The sequence below is a fragment of the Myotis daubentonii genome, chromosome 4 (genome assembly GCF_963259705.1).
Source record: "Myotis daubentonii chromosome 4, mMyoDau2.1, whole genome shotgun sequence".
In the NCBI taxonomy this organism is placed as follows: Eukaryota; Metazoa; Chordata; class Mammalia; order Chiroptera; family Vespertilionidae; genus Myotis; species Myotis daubentonii.
In genome coordinates, this window is record NC_081843.1 from 34,088,049 (window position 1) to 34,109,593 (window position 21,545).

The 21,545-nt window shown below is 41.9% G+C and overlaps 1 protein-coding gene across 2 annotated transcripts in view; it reads left to right on the forward strand.

Moving 5' to 3' along the window:
* The first annotated feature begins 2,290 nt into the window (after positions 1-2,290).
* Positions 2,291-21,545, forward strand: part of LOC132233207 (NADPH--cytochrome P450 reductase) — a 65,618-nt gene continuing 46,363 nt past the window's right edge. Inside the window, exon 1 of one of the 2 annotated variants that reach the window (XM_059693503.1) lies at positions 2,291-2,441. The gene's annotated coding sequence lies outside the window, so the exon portion shown is untranslated. Of the gene's footprint in view, positions 2,442-2,551; positions 2,898-21,545 lie in introns of those variants that run through there. The other variant, XM_059693502.1, reaches the window with a different exon arrangement.

The following is a 21,545-nucleotide window of genomic DNA, read 5'->3' on the forward strand; positions in this document are numbered from 1 at the left end:
TTCTTGGTTAAAAGACTTATCTTTGCCTTAAGCGGATCCTGTCCATTGTTTTTGTGCATCCAGAGATGAACACAGCACTGAAATGTCCCCTTTCAAACCTCTCCTTCTAAAGCAAGCATGTCAAACTTGCGGCCCACAACGAATATTTTTGCAGCCCAGCTGATATGTAAGAAACGTTTTAATAAAAATTTCATAACTTAATTTTTACAATATCCTGTTATACATAATCCTATATAATAAAAGCCTAATATGCAAATCGACTGAATGGTGGAACAACCAGTCGCTATGATGTGTACTGACCACCAGGGGGCTGATGCTCAATGCAGGAGCTTCCCCCTGGTGGTCAGTGCGCTCCCACAGGGAGAGTGCTGCTCAGCCAGAAGCTGCTTGCTGCTGGGGAGCGAAGAGACTGGTGGGAGCCTCTCCCGCCTCTGCAGCAACGGTAGCGCTAAGGAGCAGCAAGCAGGCGGGCAGTAAGGAGTAAGGGGTCCCAAACTGTGAGAGGGCAAACTGTGCGAAGGCACAGGCTGGGATGAGGGACCCCCCCCCCCCTAGTGCATGCATTTTGTGCACCAGGCCTCTAGTTATTAATAACGAACTACAACATTCGCTAATGACTGATTACTATAATCATGTTGCATTCATTTCCCTTAGGCACCATTTCTCTCCACTCATACTAGCAGTGAATATTTTAGCAGCCAATTGCCATGTCATTAGTCTTGGACTGACTTGTTTAGTGTGCGCAACAGGAAATATTTCGCTTTTAGAGAACAAAAAAATAGGTTTATTTACGTTATGCTTATTAATTTGTGCAGTTAGTGTCTGGTAAATGTTCAAGAAAAAATATTAATTTTTATTAGAATGTTCTATTATTTTATGTTAACGATTACTCATTTATTTCAGCCCTTTGTATTCAGCATGTCTCTATCGAAATACACCTACGTTTCTATGAAAATTTGAAGCTTTTGTTTTTTTGTGGCCCACATAAACTTAAGCCTTGTTTATTTGGCCCATTAGCCTTTGAATTTGACATGCTTGTTCTAAAGCAATGGCCACCATCAAGAGGGCACATAATCTTGTTCACTATCCAGCAGTTTTCAACTGGGGTGCTATGGCATACTGGTGTGCTGCAAGAATTTTTAAAACATGCAATACCTATTTAGTCAGGGGAACTGACCTTAGACCAGGGGTCCTCAAACTTTTTAAACAGGGGGCCAGTTCACTGTCCCTCAGACCGTTGGAGGGCCAGACTAGAGTTTAAAAAAAAACTATGAACAAATTCCTATGCACATAACGACGGCAAAAACACTCGGCGGGCCGGATCAATGTTTTCGGAGGGCCGCACGTGGCCTGCGGGCCGTAGTTTGAGGACCCCTGCCTTAGACTGTCAAATAAAAAAATAACCAACACAATAGCCGTCAACCTTATACCAATTTTTTTTGTCAGATTGGCAAAAAATGTCTTTTTTGGTGTGCTGAAGAATTTTAGTAAGTAGTTTATGTGTGCCATGAGATGAATGGGAAAGGCTGAAAATCGCTGCTGTAATCAGATCGCCGCCTTGCTTTCTACCACCTTCATGTACTCTTCCTTACATTCCCTCCTTAATTCTAAAAACATAAAATAAGTTCCAAACTGTTGTTTTTCTTAGTTGTTGTTTTCCCAGTCTGATGAGATCTTGCTTCCGGGATATTCTGTTTGGCTCAAATAAACGAGGTATGGACATTCTTACATGGACACCTATACCGTAAGGTGTCCCAAGGAGCCCTATGACGTCACAGGGTACCGTGACACCTATAACTTAGGAACCGCAGTAGAAGGTAGAGTGGGGAGTCTTGCCCGGGACCAAGACAGCCAGGCTTTTCCAACCCGAGGCGCCAACCTCTGGTCCCTCCAGTCCTCGCCCCTGCCAGGGGCCAGGTCACATCTCGCCCCCGACCCAAGCAGGCCAGCATTCCAATCCGAGGTCGGGCAGCAGGGACCGGACCACCTGTGCACCTAGCCTGGGTCAGGAAACTGAGGGCCGCGGGGGACAAAAAGCGGCGAACACTTTCCAAGCGCGACCTACAGCCGGCTAGACACCGCGGTGCACAGCCATGGCCCCGTGGTGGCCCATGAGAGGGTGGGCAGCGGCCTGGGGACCGCAACTAGGGGGGACAGGACAAGCGGTCCGCCCGAGAGTCCCGCCCACCACAGGACCACGTGCCAGCTCCCGTGCCCGGATGCCCTGCCCCGACGCGGAGGGGGCGTGGCCCGGCGGCCCGTACCAAGGACACAGATTCGCAGGGGGGAAACCTGGCTCCGGAGCGCGCGGCCCTGTTGGGCGGGGCGGGGCCACCGACGGCCACGCCCCCACCCCCGCGTGAGGAGCGGGCGGTGGTAGCACCTCGGTGGTGCGGGCCTGCGTCCGGCTCGGATTCGGGAGTGCTGCGGGATAGCTCGAGGTGAGTGAGGGGGTCCAGGGTGCCTGGTCGGTAAGCTACAGGCGCCAGGGCTCGGGGTGCCGTGGCTCCGCCGCCCGGTGCCTTGTGGTCGCCGCGACCGCCCGGGCCGGTGGCGCTGGGCCGGGTCGCTGAGTGTCTCACCCGACGCTGGCACGGCAAGCGCGGCTCCCACCTCGGCTCATCCCCGGTGGACCTTCCCCTCGAACTGACCCCTTGCGGCGGCTTGAGGGTCATCCTTTCCACAACCGAGGACGCCAGACCAGCCCCTCGGGTCTCGGTGTCAGAGGGCTCCGGCTCTAGGGCCCGCGCTAGCCCTGGGGCTGAGCCACTTTTCCTTTCCAAGCCTCAGTTTCCCCGTCGGTACGATGGGTCTCCAGGCGGCAGTTTTGGGGGCACCTCACGTCGGAGGCGCCCAGTGAGTGCGAATGGGACCCGCGTCCGATCCAGCAGCATCAGGTGGGCTCAGTCAGGGGCTGAGCGGGGCAGCCTGGCCTCTTCTGGGAGTCTCGCTGCGTGTGGTCGGGGCCCAGGCAAGGCATCCCTGGGGAGCGGTGCTGGTCGCAGGCAGGTAGGTGCCTTGGCAGCCACTGCGACCGATACTTGCCGGGCTCTGCTGGGCAGCCTTGGCACCCTTACTTAGCTCTTGGGAGCTATTGGGTAAGAGGTCAAGGTCTCCTGGGCGACGGGAACTTGACCTTGACTTTTTGCTTTTTATTTCTTAAGGCTGGTCACCACTGTGTAAGTTGGTGACCAGTCCCGAGGAGATTGGGGACATTGTAATGAACGAGACTGCCTCCTCTGTTGGACCTCCAAAAGGCAGCCTTCCCTCTGAGCTTGGCCAAAGCTAGAGCGTAGTGCCGGCACCAAGGGAGACAAGGCTGGAGGGGACGGTCCTGGGTCTGAATCCTGGCAGCTTGGCAGGACGCTTAACTTCTTGAGCCTCTGTTTCCTTCTCAGTAGCACAGACAGTGATACATACAGCCCACCCTGCTGCCACCACAGGGTTGAGGTTCTGTGGCTCAAAAGAGGGTCTAGGAGGGAGGGTGACATTGAGAACTTAAATTCCTTTAAGCTGAGCAATTAACTAACCTTCTGGGATTCATTGTCCTCACTGTGCAGTGCTATAAGTCCTGTTGTTTGGGGAGAAGCTGTTGATTCATTAACTACGCACAAGTTCTGCCTACACAAAGCCCCTTCGAATGGTTGTGGGGTTGGCTTGGTCAGGGAAACAGTCCAAGAGTCTCCGTAAAGGAGAAAACCCAGAAGGGATCACCCTCTTGCCTTTGTGTCCCTCCAAGAGGAGTTCTTATTTTCCTTTTGAGAGAGTGGTCAGTTCTTGAGCTTCTCATACTTCTCATACTCCTGATGTAGAAAGCTGTTTCATTGGGCGCATAGCTTAATCATTATCTCAAGAGTCCAAAAAACAGATCTGCATTTCAGAGAATGGAATATTAGCTTCCAGTTGTGTTGTGGTGTTGAAAACTTCAGAGTGGTCTTAACTGTAAAATTCTTCATGTCTTGCACTTTAAAAAAAGGGCAGGTAGGTTTTAGATAAAAGGAACCCCAGAGTTATACTTCAGCACTTGGAAATAGCAGCAGTGACTGCAGCCAACAGGAATCAGGCAGGTAAATATCCCTGGGTGGTATCCTATATAATCCTATCTAATAAAAGGCTAATATGCAAATCAAATGGCAGAACGACCGGTCGCTATGATGCGCACTGACCAGCAGGGGGCAGACGCTCAGCACAGGAGCTGCCCCCTGGTGGTCAGTGTGCTCCCACAGGGGGTGTGCTGTTCATCCCCCAAGGGTTCCCAGACTGTGAGAGGGTGCAGGCCGGGTTGAAGGACCCACCCCTCCCCAGTGCACAAATTTCATGCACCAGGCCTTTAGTGAGTTTATAATCAGCCACAGGTGTCAGTTGCCTGAGGAACCTGAAGTTTTAGGACCTGCCAATGACTGGCTTGATCCTCTTTGAAAATCAGAGCCTGAGTAAGTCCAAGTGTACTTGGGAACTAGACTTTGAAATCAGAACTTCTTGGCCAATCCTGAACATTTGCTTGCTAAACGCATGGAACATTTTAAGTTAATAAGAATGAAGCTCTTAAGCAACTTCTTATTTTTTCCCTGATGGAAGCTTCTGTATAGTTGTAAGACCTTAATGGTTCCAGAGAGCCCAGCTGTTCCTGCAATATCTCTGCTTCCTGTGATGTAGGAAGGAGCAGAGCACTGGATTGGGAGTCAGGGAACCTGAGTTCCAGCTGTGGCACTAGCACTGTTTCTTTTGGAAAACCCATGGACCTCCGTTTAGTGCTTTGGGATTTAATTTGTATGTCTGATACATTTGAAAGTTACAATCAGAAAACAGTAAAATGGAGAAATGACTTTCCATATAACTAGTTTTCTGTTTACAAAAATATTAAGCCCTCATTATTTTAAAAACTATTAAGAAATATGCACTATAGTGAACATCCCTCATAGCCTTTCACTGAGACCAAAAAAAAAAAAAAAAAAATCACTGCTAGTGGTGTAGTATATATTCTCCAGATAGTTTTCTTCGCATATAAAAAACATTTATTATCTATTTTTAACTTAAAACAACAGAACCTTTTTACTATTTTAATTTTAAACAAAAACTTAGATGTAACTAGTCATACTGTTCTGAGGCTTGCTTTTTATTACTTAACATGTCTTTCTATATCACTATGTAGAGAACCAACTCATTCTTTTTAAAAGCCTCATCCTTTCATTCTTTTTTATCTTTATTGATTTTTTTGGGGTGGGGAGGGAGAGAGATAGAAACATCAGTGATGAGAGAGAGTCATCAGTTGGTTGCCTCCTGCATGCCCCTTACTGGGGGCATGACCTCCTGGTTCGTAGGTCGATGCTCAACCACTGAGCCACACCTACCAGGGTAAAGCCTCATGCTTTTAAAAATGACAGAATATTCTAGTAAGCAGTATTATTGAAAAAAATTTGTGTGGTTTGTAGCTTTTTGCTATTATGAATTCTGGATGAGTGTCTTGTTCTTTATCTTGTGCAATTGGGCAAATATTTTTATATAATGAATTCTTAGAAGTAGAAGAGCTGGAACAATGTGAGCTTTTAAGTGTGTTCAGTTAACAATTATTGACTATGTACCAGACAATTTTTGAAATGTCAAGGGTATAGCAGTGACCAAAACAGATAAGTCCCCCATAGATCTGATTGTCTAGTGTGTGTGTGTGGGGGGGGGGGGAGGAGTGGGGGGAGACAATTAACACACATGCTTTTTCAAATGGTGATAAATAATTTGGGATTTAACTTTTTATTATATGTGAGATTCATTTAAAAATTAAAATCAGACCAGCTGGCATGGCTCAGTGGTTGAGCGTCGACTTATGAACCAGGAGGTCACAGTTCGATTCTCTGTCAGGGCACATGCCCAGGTTGTGGGCTTGATCTCCAGCGTGGGGAGTGCAGGAGGCAGCCGATCAATGATTCTCTCTCATCATTGATGTTTCTGTCTTTTTCCCTCTCCCTTCCTCTCTGAAATCAATGAAAATATATTTTAATAATAACAACAATAAAAGTATATTTAAAAAAACAAAATCAGAAGAAATGAAATGGAGAAATTACTTTTTATAAAAATGTATTTTTTCTGTTTACAAGAAAGTTTTAAGTGCTCCTTATAAAAAAGACGGTCATAAAAATATGCAATGTAGACAGTGAATGTCCTTCATAGCCTTACACTGAGACTTTTTTTTTCCCCTATGGAGAAAAATAGTGCAAAAGAGACAGAAAGAGAGAAGAGTGTTTGTAGAATTGTGTGACTTTAAATGTCAATATTGTCAAATTCCCCTCCAAATATTATACCTTGTATGTTCCCACCAACAGAGACTCGTCATTTTAAGATTCATAATTCTAAGGCCACTTGCAAATAAAAGAGAAGCTCTTATTTCAGAAAAATTTATGCCAGACTCTGTACTAAATTTATATTATGTATGCCCACCTGTGTGTACACAAACAAACACACATGTATATATTTTAAGTTCTTCTGATGACTCCAAAAGCTGGTGTTTCCTTGCCCACTTCATAGCTGGGGAGGGATCTCAGCAATGAAATCGTTTGCTCAAGGCTGCGAGGGTAAAGCTGAGGCCTCATCCAGGGCCATCTTTTTCCAGAGTCCTCACTCCTCTTTTTGTGCTGTATCTCATTTTCTGACTGAAGAGGATTGGTTTTTTGTTTGTTTGCTTTGATGGAAGGAGAATCTCCTAATACATATAAGTACTTAATAACATGATTATTCATCCTCACTTGCAATAGCGCAAAGCACAATAAGTATGTATTTCTTGTATGTTTCACTGTACATTTAATTATAGTGTAAGAAACTTAAATGAATAGCTGATAGAGAGATAGATGATGGCAGTTCTTTATTATTCTTACTAGGGGCCCGGTGCACGAAATTCGTGCACTGGGTGTGTGTGGGGGAGTGTCCCTCAGCCCAGCCTGCCCCCTCTCACATACTGGGAGCCCTCAGGCGTTGACCCCCATCACCCTCCAATCGCAGGATCGGCCCCTTGCCCAGGCCTGACGCCTCTGGCCTAGGCGTCCGGCCCGGGCAGCGGGGACCCACAGCTGCAGCGGCCCCATGATCGTGGACTTCGCTTTAGGCCCAGGCAAGGGACCCCTAGCTCCTGGGACTGCCAGCTTCGACCGTGCCCAGCTCCCATCGCTAGCTCCACCCCTACTTCCTGCTATCACTGGCCAGGGCGGAAAAGGCACCTGATTCTCCGATCATGGCTGGGGGGCAGGGCAAAGGTGGCCCCCAGCTCTTAGCTCCCCCCTGGGTTTCCGATCACTGTCAGTGGCAGGGGGCTTCTTCCTGCTTTCCCTTTCGCCTCCCTGCATTGTGCCTACATATGCAAATTAACCGCCATCTTGTTGGCAGTTAACTGCCAATCTTAGTTGGCAGTTAATTTGCATATAGCCCTGATTGGCCAATGAAAAGGGTAGCTCGTACGCCAATTACCATTTTTCTCTTTTATTAGTGTTGATTATATAGGCTACAGAACAAAATTCATTTTTCTGTACAGTTCTGTTATCTGGCATTTGACAGAAACTTAGGCTCATTGGGCAGGTAGGGAGAAGCTCCTGGGTCAGAGTCAGCTTAGCAGTTTATACAGGGAGTGGCCCATACATACCAGGCCTTACTTTCTTCATCTATCAAGTGGGGGAATGAAGGACTATTTCCCCTTCTTCCCTGGAACAGCTCAAGAGATGTTTATACATATTTCTGCAGTAATGCTCCCTTGGCAGTGTTTCTGTCCTGTGGAATGACACTTACAAAACACATATTTGGCTTTCCGGGTCTGAGCTTCTATGTTGAGGGCCTGGTTCAGGCACTTGCGAACTCTGCCGGGAAGGGGAACAAACATGAAGTAAACAATTATGGCAGAGTGTTCAGTTCATTCTCGAGATAATGCATATGAGGTGCTTATCCTTGGTGCTGAGCCTGGTGTGTGCTGGGGAGCAGTCAGGATGAGCTGTCCTTATGTGGGGGGAGTCTTGCAAGGCCCCATAGAAGAGGTGACATTTGAGTTGGGTCTTTGAAGGTAGGTAGGGAACCCACCAAGGCACAACCCCTCTGGGGTGTGTAAGGTGTAGTTTGCATGAGGGTTGGAGGGTTTAGGGCTTACCTGAAGGTGGCTGTGAACAGGGAAGGTGGCTGGGATGGGAAGGCCTTTAAGTAGGCCAGTGATGTGACTGGCACAAAAGTGTTTTCCTGTATTGGATAGTCAGACTTTCTTCTTGCCCAATATCTTTCTCTCTGAGTGACTTCATCATTTGGGAATCTAACTCTGCCTGAATCTGTATCATACCATTTTAGAGCTCCACATCCTAAAAGGTTTTTTTTCTTCTCCACCCCTTCCCCACATGAGGTGGTTACATTAATTGTATACCTGTTGGTGTGTGTGTGTGTGTGTGTGTGTGTGTGTGAAGGTGGCAGAGGAGTCCCATGGGCAAACCATGGCTCTTTAAATTTTTAAAAATATGTTTTTATTGATTTTAGAGAGAGAGGAAGGTGGTGGGGAGAGAGACATTGATGTGAGACCCATCCTTGGGCTGCCTCCTGCACGCCCCCTACCAGGGATCAAGCCAGCAACCCGGGCATGTGCACTGATCAGGAATTGAACTGGCGACCTTTTGGTGCATGGGACGATGCTCAACCAACTGAGCCACACCAGCCAGGGCAAACTTTGGCTCTTTGAAGGTTAGTGGCTCCTGTTGGTTGGGTCCATTGGAACCAGGTTCATCAGCCTCTGTTATGCCTGATGCTGGTTGGTGTGGCAACTTGGTCAGTGCTTGGTTAATGAACAAAACACCTGGGGGACCTGCTGAGTGGCTTATGGATAAAACTGCTGATGTAGGGACTTATTTATTTTACTTGTAAAGATGACTATATTGGGGAGAAATATAAGGATTATCCTGTAATTGTGGTGCTGGAGGGTGAGGCATTCTAATATCCTTTGCACAGTGTCTGTGCACACCTGAGAGAATGTACAGATGCTCCCAGAAATTAATCAGTTTCAAGACTAGAATATAATGTTGGGTCAAACTGTGGTGCCATCAGCTGTGGACTGTTTCTCAGAGAATTGGATTCTTTAGGAGACATCCTGTGGTAGGAAAATAGAATGGAAGTAGTTGGCTTTTGTCTACCTGGTTGTAATAACAGGGGGAAATGGGTTTTGTGGAGTGTGCCCTCTGATGTGGGACTTATATAATTTACTTCCGTGACATTTATGAATTATGTTTAGTCATTTTTTAATCTCCCTGTAGCTTTATCTTTAGTGCCTTTTCCTGTGGTCCTGCCCACCCCGCCCGGTTTGCCAAGCTCAGCCTTCCACGTTCCCTCTTTCTTTGGTGCTTATGTAAGAGCACCATGGTCTTGCAGTACTTCGATCCTCACAAGCACACATCGCCATTGCGCTGAACAGGCTGGATCTGTACAAAGGTTTTTTGAGGACCGGGTAGGAACACATGAACTCGTGCTCACCTTCTCTAAACCCAGATTTGCTCATTCTGTATCTTAGGTCATTTAGGGTCGGTTTTTCACACTGCAAAGAGGGATGGTGGTTCTTGAATATACAGGAGAATGTATTAGCCAATTGTGCTCAGGGGTGGGGGTTAGGTGGGGACACATTCCAGGCATGGAGTCAGGGATTTGTGGTCTTGTAAGGAAGAGCATTTGTTGGTTTTAGAAACTTTGTAGTGTTATGTGGACCTGTTGGGTGAAGTTCCTTACGTAATGTAACTTGCAAACTCTGAAAGGTCATTTAGCATGACAACAGAGATGAAAAAGCCCTCGGCCCATGCCTACCTGGAAACCCCACCGGCAAGATCTCATCCCAGTTAGTGACCTCACCATCTTCCAGGTCTCTAAAGCTCTAAGGACAAATGACATCTGTCCCTTTTTCCTGTCTTCGGTTTGGATTTCCACCACCTTGCTGTCCTTCAGTGTTTTTGTCCTTGAATCTCTTTCCACTGCCATACCCTTATTGTAGCCCCTTGTCATTTCCTGGTTGTGTTAGACCAGCCGTGGGCAAACTACGGCCTGCGGGCCTGATCCGGCCTGTTTGAAATGAATAAAACCAAAAAAAAAAAAAAAAAAAGACCGTACCCTTTTATGTAATGATGTTTACTTTGAATTTATATTAGTTCACACAAACACTCCATCCATGCTTTTGTTCCGGCCCTCCGGTCCAGTTTAACACTAGAAAGACTGAAATTTAGTATATACCTATATTGCCCAAAAGCAGTCAAAATGACTGCATTGTGAAAGAATAATATCGGAGCACTCTTCACTTATGTTCCTTAGCTTTTCCAATAACTCACTTCTATTCGACATTTCTTTCATGAATTTAGGGCGCAAAAGAAATAAAATAAACAACTTATTAGAACAAGTATCACTGCATAAAGATTCGAATAACAAGTACTAGTTTAGCTTATTGAGCAACTGCAACTTATCAAGTATCGACAATTTATCATGTACTTGTATGTTATCATGTGACGGTAATCGAAAAAAAATGAAAACTGTTATTTCAATACAGAGCCGAACTGTTATTACTCAATTCAATAATAAGAGTCATTTGATTATTTAAAATTTCCCAAGCAGTCAAAATGACTGCTTTTGGGCAATATAGGTATAACACATATATATATACCGGAAATGAAGGAGGGGGAGGTAACTACAATTATTAATAAATGCATTTATATGTTGTACAAAAAGTCACAAAATTCTAAGACATTGTGTCCTTATATACATAATTGTTTTTCTAATTGAAATTAAAAAGCAGTCAAAATGAGTTCCTTGGGCAATCTAGTGTTAAGAACCCATTGTGGCCCTCGAGTCAAAAAGTTTGCCCAACCCTGTGCTAGACCCATAAATGGCCTTCTGAGTCCATAATTCCTCCTCCCCGCTCCTTTCCCCGTCTCAAGACCTGCCCATGGTACCATTGCTAGATTGATCTCACAGCCCTATTTTTTGTTTTTAATCCTCACCCAAGGATATTTTTTTCCATTGATTTTTCTTTTCTTTTTTTTTTTTCAGAGAGACTGGAAGGGAGGGAGGGAGGATAGGAGAGAGGGAGAAACATTGATGAGAGAAAGACACATCACTTGGTTGCCTCTTGCATGCGCCCAGACCAGGTATATGCCCTTGACCAGGAATTGAACCTGTGACCCTTTGGTGTGCAGGCCGATGCTCTAACCACTTAGTAACACCAGCCAGGGCTCACAGCCCTGCTTTTATCACCCCTCCTTTGCTCTAGAATTTACAGTTGCCCTCACTGTCTTATTGTTTTGTGTTTTTCTTCCCTTTCCACCTACTTCCATAAAGGATATGGACGTAGCTTATAATAAAACGAGTCTGAATCTCCCTCTGCCTAATGCAATATGCTTGGAGTAGAATGTGAATTCAGTGAGGACAGGAACTTCCCATCATTTCCATGAGTATAAGCCAGTGCATGCAGCAGTGCCAGGTGTAAAGGTAGTCATTCATTAAATACTAACTGGGTGAATGAAGGAATAAATGGATCAATGACTGATTATGCTTTCTCTCTCCCAGGTATACTGCTAAGCTTTCTTCTGCATATTGACTGTTAATATTGAGTCTTATCTGTATTTTTCAAGATTATTCTAAAGTGCCACCTGAATTTTTTATAGGATTTTAGTTTTCCATGTAGGTGTAAAATTATAAATGTTTTAAGTTCTTCCAGCAATTGATAGTTTATTAAAAATTTAATTCAATAATTAATCATTAAGAAGAGAAAGAACTTGAGTCTCCACCCCACAGTAGTCTACTTCTATTTAGATATTTCTAGGTCAGCTACCTGGATGCCAAAAACATGAATAAATTTGTTTATTTTAAAAATTCTAATGAAATGAATAAAAGAGATCTAGTTTGACCTTTGAATGTATGTTGTAAGTCAGGTCCTGTGTTGGATGTTTTATGTCCAATGTGATGATCATAACTGAGGATGGTCAACGAGGGGATTGAGGTTGTGTGATAAGTAATGTCATAAGTATAAAGAGCCCGCATGGTTTGTAGATGGATATTTGGGGTTTGAAGCAAGGTCTGTTTACCTGTAAAGCCCGTGTTCTTTCATGGCTCACCTGGCTTTTAAGTTTGTTGAATTTCAAGGCCCACACTCTTCTCAGCAAAACCATGGAAAGAACTAGTAATTGAGAGAAGGACCCTGGGAGGCAGGTAGTTGTACCAAAAAACAGTCAAGGGAAGCTATTGTGATTGAGCAGGCGTTTGTAGAGCACTTCATGTGTAGTCAGCCCTCTTTGAGATGCTGGGACTGCATACGTGTGGACAAGATCAACAGGATGATGATGGCTTAAGTGCAGGGGTGGAGGGAATATTCTAAAGAACAGAGCATGACCCACAGGTAGGTAGCCCTTTCTGGGACCCATCTTGGGTAAGGGCAGAGAACTTTAGGCTCTCCCATCATAGTAAGGGCAGATATAGGGGATGGGAGCAAGAGAATAGACTCAGAGTGATGTATTTTATCATCAGGGGTAAAGCGGGAGAATCCGGGAAAGAGTACAGAGATACCCTTTGCCAGAGGCAGAAGACAGTCCACAGTGGAGGTCCTGAGGTTTTTAAGCACATCTTATGAGTAGTGTCCTGCCATTTTGCTATGAAAATTGAAAAGCCTGGCTTGGCTTTTTGCCTCTTACTGGGTGACTTTAAGCAGAGCCAAGAGTTCTCAGAAGGAAGCACCGGTTCTGTTCAGATGCTCATGGCTAAAGAGCCAGCATGCTGTGTAATTGTGTGTGGAGTGTTAACTGTGGTTTGGGAGATTTTATTGATTCGGTCATTGGGCAAATATATGTATTGAGCACCATGTTATGCCAGGCTTCTTGATCACTAGAGGAACAGAAATACAGGATAGCTCTGCCCTAGCCGATTTGGCTCAGCGGATAGAGCGTCGGACTGTGGCCCGAAGGGTCCCGGATTCGATTCCAGTCAAGGGCACGTACTTCGGTTGCAGGCTTCTCCCTGGCCTGTGCAAGAGGCAACCAATCCATGTGTCTCTCTCACATCAATGTTTCTCTCTGTCTTTCTCTCTCTCTTCCCACTCTCCCTAAAAATCAATGGAAAAATATCCTCGGGTGAGGATTAACAAAAAATAAAATAAAAATAAAAACTTCCTGGTATTAAAAAAAAAAGAAAAAGAAATACAGGATAGCTCCAGCCACACACCAGCTTCTATCATGCCTCTAGGGTTTATTTAATTTTGAGTAATACTGTCACCTGATGTTACAACCAGGATGCCAACTGCAAATGAATCCCAAGTCATTAAGGAAGCAACTTCTATCTGTAACTTTGCCTTGTTCTAAAAAGTTTTCGAAGGGCATGCAAGTGGATGACAGAGTGGTTCTATTGCCAGTTAGCCTGGTTTGAATCCTGCTTCTATCACATATTAATTCCCTGACTTTGGACACAGACTTTAATCTCTGAGATAATTATGGCTTCTATACGTCAGAGGGCCTTGTAAGGATGAAATTAAATAGTAGAATGTAATAGTGTAAGTGCTTAATTATATTAATTATTATTACAATTAGTATTTATTTAGGAAAAAAATAGATGAGAGAAATAGAAAATGATGGGGGTAGGGAGAATGGGACCTAGGGTTAAGGATAGTGATTTCCAGAGCAAAAAGGGGAAGAAAAGCCAGGAATGGGTATGAGGTTTCTTTTGGGGTTGATGAATTATTCTGGGATTAGCAGTGATGGTTGTACAATGGGTGAATATACCATTAAATTATACACTTTAGAATGGTGATTTTTATGGTAAGTGAATTATATCTCTATTATAAAAAGTCCAGTTTATATATAGGTCATGAATCCTTGAGCAGCTAGACTCCTAGTAGTTCTGCTGCTGGCTCCCTATCACGTTGAACAAGCTCTACACACCTGTGGCAGACACACTAACTGCTCACTGCATATTTCTGTGCTCCCCCACATTTCTTATCCCTCTTGAAGTTAGCTTTGGCTAACGGCCTCTGAGAGGGAGTAATATGTGTCACTTCTGGCCCGAAGCATTTAAGACCTGGGGCTGATTCCTCCCTTAGTCTTCTCCCCATCACAGAAAACCTAGGAGTTATATGCCGAGGTGGTGAAGTCACAAGGAAAAAGCTGCTTGAACTACCTAGACCCGTTATGGAGGCCAAGTGCAGAGCATTCACCTTGCCTGCATAAGGTGGACATTGCATAAGTATGTATTAAGGCACTTGGGTATGGGTTGATGCTTAGAGGACACCTTTTCCTAGTCTTGTGACCTCATTTCCCCTCACACAGGTGTGCTATTTGATGTGGCAGGCGTCTTTTCTAACAGGAAGCCACAGCAGATGCAGTGGCGCCATGGTTCTTATAATCCAGCTGTGTCCCTACAGCCCGCTGCAGCCAGGTACACAGCTCTCCTCATAGTGTCTGTCAGAGGGAGCACTGCACTGTCAGTGTCAGGAGCACCTTGAGTGACCTCGTGTACCTGTCCCAGGTGACAGCATGGTATAATGTCAGGCCAGCCTCAGAGGAGTTTATCTTCCTATTCACTAAGAGAACATGGGAAGGGCAATATGAAACTGTCATTAGCTAATGGTTTATGCTGATGCACAGTCTTGTAGATGGGGTGTATTCATTGTGGATGCTTTTATAGACACTACAGGACAGTCCTTTCTCACCATGGCATCTGATTATTACTGACTTGTTTATGTTGTTGTGAGTTTTTTTTAAAATATATTTTTTATTGATTAAGATATTACATATGTGTCCTTGTCCCCACGTTACCCTCTACACCCCCCCCCCCCCCCCGTTGTCCGTGTCCATTGGTTAGGCCTATATGCCTGCATGTAAGTCCTTTGGTTGATCTTTCCCCCTTACCCCCACCCTCCCCTCCCCTCCCTCCAAAGCCCGACAGTCCAATCAATGCCTCTCCGTCTCTGGATCAGTCCTTGTTCATCAGTTTATGTTGTTCATTATATTCCACAAATGAGTGAGATCATGTGGTATTTATCCGCTCTCCAGTTCCATCCTTGCTGTGGCAAATGGTAAGAGTTCCTTTTTCTTCTTCCTCTTCTTAAAGAATACCTTTCAGCATTTCATATAATGCTGGTTTGGTGGTGATGAACTCCTTTAGCTTTTTCTTATCCGTGAAGCTCTTTATCTGACCTTCTATTCTGAATGATAGCTTTGCTGGATAAAGTAATCTTGGTTGCAGGTTCTTGCTATTCATCACTTTGAATATTTCTTGCCACTCTCTTCTGGCCTGCAAAGTTTCTGTTGAGAAATCAGCTGACAGTCGTATGGGTACTCCCTTGTAGGTAACTGACTGTCTTTCTCTTGCTGCTTTTAAGATTCTCTCTTTGTCTTTTGCTCTTGGCATTTTAATTATGATGTGTCTTGGTGTGGTCCTCTTTGGATTCCTTTTGTTTGGGGTTCTCTGCGCTTCCTGGACTTGTAAGTCTATTTCTTTCACCAGGTAGGGGAAGTTTTCTGTCATTATTTCTTCAAATAGGTTTTCAATATCTTGCCCTCTCTCTTCTTCTGGTACCCCTATAATTCTGATGTTGGTACCCTTGAAGTTGTCCCAGAGGCTCCCTACACTATCTTCATATTCTTGGAATCTCTTTTCTTTTTTCTTTTTCGGTTGGGTATTTTTTGTTTCTTTGTATTTCAAATCTTTGACTTGATTCTTGGGATCCTCTTGTCTGCTGTTGGATCTCTGTAAATTATTCTTTATTTCAGTCAGTGTATGCTTAATTTCTAGTTGGTCCTTTTTCATGTCCTCCATGGTCTCACTATACTTACTGAGGGACTCATTAAATTTATCGGCGGTTTCCATAAAATTCTTGAAAATATGTTGTTGTGAGTTTTTAATAACCCTGTTAAAATGGTTTGGAACAAGTACAGGCTACTGTTTACACCACAGTAAACAGGTGAAGTTGGATTAAGTGCCATAGTTTTTCTCTGTTCTGGCCAGTGGAAGATTGCAGAGATTGAGCTGATGTTGTCTAATGATGGTAAAAAAAAAAAAAAAAAAAAAAAAAAAATGGGGACAGAGGGGCACTGGAGTTTAGCAAGAGTTCTGAGTTCTAAGCTTTTTTTGTGTGTGTGTTTGTTAATCCTCACCCAATGATATTTTTTCCATTGCTTTTCAGAGAGACTGGAAAGGAGGGAGGGAGGGAGAAACAGAGGAAAGGAGGAGAGAAACGAACATTCATGCGACACATGACTGGGATTGATTGCCTCAGAGGCTTTTGTGAGCACAGTGCCTTTTAGAGTTGCTCCCTTCTCTCCTGGTTAGCAATGGGTCTCATAGAGGGAGAGCTGCAGAGAAATGTTGAAAATGAGTTGCTTTTTGGAAAATAATTTGACAGCAGATCAAGAGCTTTAAAAATACTTATTCCTGTTGATTCAGAAATATTTCTAAGATAAGCTCAGAAACTGTTTTTAAGGAAGTAATCAGAGGTGCATGAAGATTTATCTTGAAAAAATATTCATCATGTTTATCACGGCATTATTTGTAACATTGGAAAAAATGATTATACACTGGAATAACATTTGAGAATTTACAATGTTTACAATTTAATAAATGAAAAAAGCAAAACAAAATTATATGTAGTATACTTGGGGTGATAAACACACAATACAGTGTACAGAGATGATGTATTATAGAATTATACACCTGAGCCCTATATAATTATTTTAATCCTCACCCAAGGATAAGTTTTTATTGGTTTTAGAGAGAGAGGAAGGGAGAGGGAGAGAGAAATATCAGTGTGGGAGAGAAACATGGATTGGTTGCTTCCGGTATGTACCCTGACCAGGGATTGAACCTGCAACCTTGGTATGTGCCCTAACTGGGAATTGAACCTGTGACCTATGGGTGTATGGAATAATGCTCCAGCTGAGTCACACCACAGGGCAAAACCTACATAATTTTATTAACCAATGTTACCCCAATAAATTCAATTTTTAAATATCTGGAAAATTGAAAATAAATTTTAAAAATTATATGTAGTATGCACTCAATAATGTTAAAAATAAATATTTTTTTAGTATACATGTAAAACAGGTAGAACATAAACAAATAGTAGGTGTTTGGATTGCATTTTCTTTAACTTTGTTTTTTAATGTAGCATATCTCTTCAGTAGGCATATATTATTCTTGGCTCTTTATTCTGAAATTGTTTCAGATTTACAGAGAAGTTGCCAAAATAATCCAAAGAATTCTTGAATACTTTTCAATTAAAATTACAAAGTATTAACATTATTCTGTGTTTGCTTTATCATTTATCTATATATGTTTTTAAACATTTTTTTCTTGCCCTACTTGAGATATGGTGCTCATTTATTCCTAAGTACTTCAGTATTTATTTTCTAAAAACCAAGGACATTTTCTTACATAATCATAGTACAATAACCAATATCAGGAAATGAATATTGAAAATACTATATTGTCTAATCATAGAGTTTTTTCAAATTTTTCCACTAATGTCTTATAACAAAAGAAAAACAATTTTTCCCCTGGGCCAAGATTGCATTTAACTGTAATCACTTTTTAGTTTTCTTTGATGTAGACTGATTCCTCAGTCTTTTTCTGTCTTTTATGACATTGACATTTTTCAAAAAGTCATGCCATTTCTTTGTAGAATATTCCTCAGTTTGGATTTGTCTGATGTTTCTTCATGATAAGATTAAGGTTGTGTATTTTTGGCGGGATATCACAGAAATGTGTACTGTGTACTTAGGAACACAGGAACATCATATCAGGTGGCAGGTGATGTCACTTTCTCCCAATATTGGAGCTGTTAACTTTGATCACTTGGTTATGGTGGTGTCAGCCAGGTTCTCCATTATGAAATTCTATTTTCCCCTATGTAATCAATAAGTTTCTCATCAAACTTTTACCCACAAGTTTTAGCATTCATAATTCTTGTCTGAGATAGTTATAACTATGGTGGTTGCTGATGAGTGGTTTTCAGTCTTTCATTTCTTCTATATTTATTAGCTGGCATTCTTCTGTAATGAAGAACTTCCTCTTTTTGCCCTTGTATTTATTCATCTATATAAATATGTCAGTATTGACTCATAGGTTATTTTTTTTATCCTATGGGGTATAATCTGTCACTATGTTCTTTATGTTCAAATTGTCCCAGATTTGGCCAGCGAGTCAACCCCCCATCCTTGTAGATTTCTATGTCCTTTGGACATGTCCTGTCATTACTCAAGCCCTTCCCTATTCGTTAGCACAGCAAAATGCTTCAGGTTCATTCACTACTTTTCCTTCCCTAGTTCTGGAATCAGCCATTTTTCCAAGGAGCCCTGGTTCCTTTATGGACAATGGTTTAGGAACCAAGATCTAGGTGCTAGATGGCTCCTTGTTCCTGAGTAATTCTAGGCCCTCTCAGCAGACAAAACTAGGAAATACACACAAACATATATGCATGTCTAGATCTATCTTGATTTTTTTTTAAAACATTGTGCACATGGATACCTCCAATTTCAATCCAACACCATAGCGTTCATTTCTCGTTCTTTCTTTCCATATTTGTAACTTCCTTCTTCAGTATGCAGTCCAGCTCCCATATATTTATTTTTAGTTTCCAAAGTAGCACATGAATATCAGATGTCTCATTATAAAAGGATAGACAAAGCAAAGCTCTCTTTAGATACCCAGCACCCCAATCATATTCTAGACCAGTGATGGCGAACCTATGACACGCGTGTCAGAGGTGACACGCGAACTCATTTTTTTGGTTGATTTTTCTTTGTTAAATGGCATTTAAATATATAAAATAAATATCAAAAATATGCATCTTTGTTTTACTATGGTTGCAAATATCAAAAAATTTCTATATGTGACACGGCACCAGAGTTAAGTTAGGGTTTTTCAAAATGCTGAAACACCGAGCTCAAAAGGTTCGCCATCACTGTTCTAGACATTCAGGAAATCACCATTATATTGTACCTATTCTCTTGGATCATTTTCTGGAGAAATATGTAATTTTCCTTTTATTTCACTAATTGCTTCATAATGAGAATATAACTTTCTTTTTTATTTAATGTGTTTTGTCAGTCTAACGTGCCATTAATTTCATCTAATTATTTTTAACTACTGCATAGCATTCTGTAATTTGGAATTGAAAACATAGCAGTGCTGCAGGGAACTTGTCACTGGCCCAGTGAGAGGCACATTCCAAGAAGAGAATTCCTGGACCTGGGGGCCAGGATGTGTGTTTGTTTTTTTCCATGAGAAAATAGCTTTAAGAATATTTTTCTAATTAGGTAAATAACACGTTTATTATTTTTAAAAGAGCTGTAAGTAATACATTAAAAATAAAGTGGGGAAAAATAAACTCTCACCCCTGAAGTAATATTTTTGTGATGATCCTTTTATATATCATCTTTTGCATACACATACATAAATATGTACATCATTGGGGCCATAGCATATATGCTATTGTATTTTAGAAGCTTACTTATTTTGCAGTAACTTGTGTATAGTAAGTTTCACAGACCTTCAGTGTACAGCTTCACGAATTTTTATATAGATCAGCTCCCCCTGTAACTACCCTGGAAATACCAGGTCAAGATACTACACATTGTCTAGCATGCCAGAGCTTCCCTTTTGTCTCCTACTCATGACCCTTGCTCCAAAGGTAACCACTATTCTGGTATCTATCACCATAGATTACTTTTGTCTATTCGTGAAGTTAAACCATAAATGGTTGGTACTTTTTCATGTTTGACTTCTCTCATTCAATATTACATCTGTTGAGATTCATCGTATTATTGCATGTAGCAGTAGGTCATTTGTTTTCATAGCATAGCAGCAGCTACTTAATTTTTTGTTGTTTATTTCTTATTCAGAACTTTTAATAGTAACAGCTATATTTATTACATACTCTGTGCTAGGCACTGCTCTAAACCTTTACAAATGAAGCTTACTTTAACTCTCACAATAACCCAATTAAGTGAGTACTATTATTGTAATAACATGTCTGTGACTCTATCAGGTTGAAGTAGTTCTCTATTATTCCCAGTTTACCCAGTGTTTTCATCATGAATGGATGTTGAATTTTGTTAGATACTATTTCTCCATCTATTATTTAGATGATCATATGGGTTGTTGTTTTTTTAAGCCTATTTGAGTAAATTACATTGTTTTTGAATATCAAACCAACCTTTATTTCTGGAGTAAACTCCATTTGATCATGATGTAGTATCTTTTTTATAAGTTGTAGTATCTTTTTAAATTTGCTAATATTTTAGATTTTTGCATCTATGTTTTAAGGTATGTGGTTTGTAGTTTTTCTTTTTGGTACTATCTTTGTCTGGTTTTGGTATCAGGGTAACACAGGCCTCATAAAATGAGTTGGGAAATCTATTTTCTGACAGGTGTTGTATATAGTTGGTATTATTTCTTCCTTAAATGTTTACTAGAATTTACCAATGCTATCTGCTCCTGATATTCATTTTTGGTGATGGTTTTAACAATGGAATTTGGATTATTTTAAACTTTTCAGATTATCTATTTTTCTTGGGTGAGCTCTGATAGTGTGTGTCTATAAAGAAATTTGTCCATTTCATCTAAGTCAGCGGTTCTCAACCTGTGGGTCGTGACCCCTTTGGCGGTCGAACGACCCTTTCACAGGGGTCGCCTAAGACCATCCTACATATCAGATATTTACATTACGATTCATAACAGTAGCAAAATTACAGTTATGAAGTAGCAACGAAAATAATTTTATGGTTGGGGGTCACAACATGAGGAACTGTTTTAAAGGGCCAGAAGGTTGAGAACCACTGATCTAAGTTATCAAATGTTAGCATAATGTTGTTCATAATTTCCCATATTACCATAGTAATGTCTCTAGAATCTAATGATGTCCCCTCTTTTATTCCCTATATTAGTAATTTATGTCTTTTCCCCCCATTTTTTTATTATCAGCTTGGCTAGAGATTGGTCCTATTTGAAGGCAATGTATGTATCAAGAGTTCTATAAATTTAAATCTAGTTGAGATTTAAGGAATTTTTTTTAGAGAGAAAATCTTTTTTATTTAAAGATGCTTGTATTAATATTATTTAGGGAGAAAATCAGAATGGACTTCAGAAGTAGACACATTTTATTTATTTATTTATTTATTTATTTATTTATTATTTTTTGTAGACACGATTTTAATTCAATCTCTACAACTTACCACATCACACAAACCATTTAAACTGATCTGAGCATTGAGCTCATCATTTAATTTAATTTAATTAATTTATTTATTTTTAAATATATTTTTATTGATTTCAGAGAGGAAGGGAGAGGGATAGAGAGATAGAAACATCAATGATGAGAGAGAATCATTGATCGGCTGCCTCCTGCACGCGCCCCACTGGGGATCAAGCCTGCAACTCAGGCATGTGCCCTTGGCCGGAATCGAACTGGGACCCTTCAGTCCGCAAGCTGACGGTCCATCCACTGAGCCAAACCCGCTAGGGCTGAGCTCATCATTTTAGGCCATAATAGTAATTTCAGTGTGAGGTGGCTGAGACAGTAA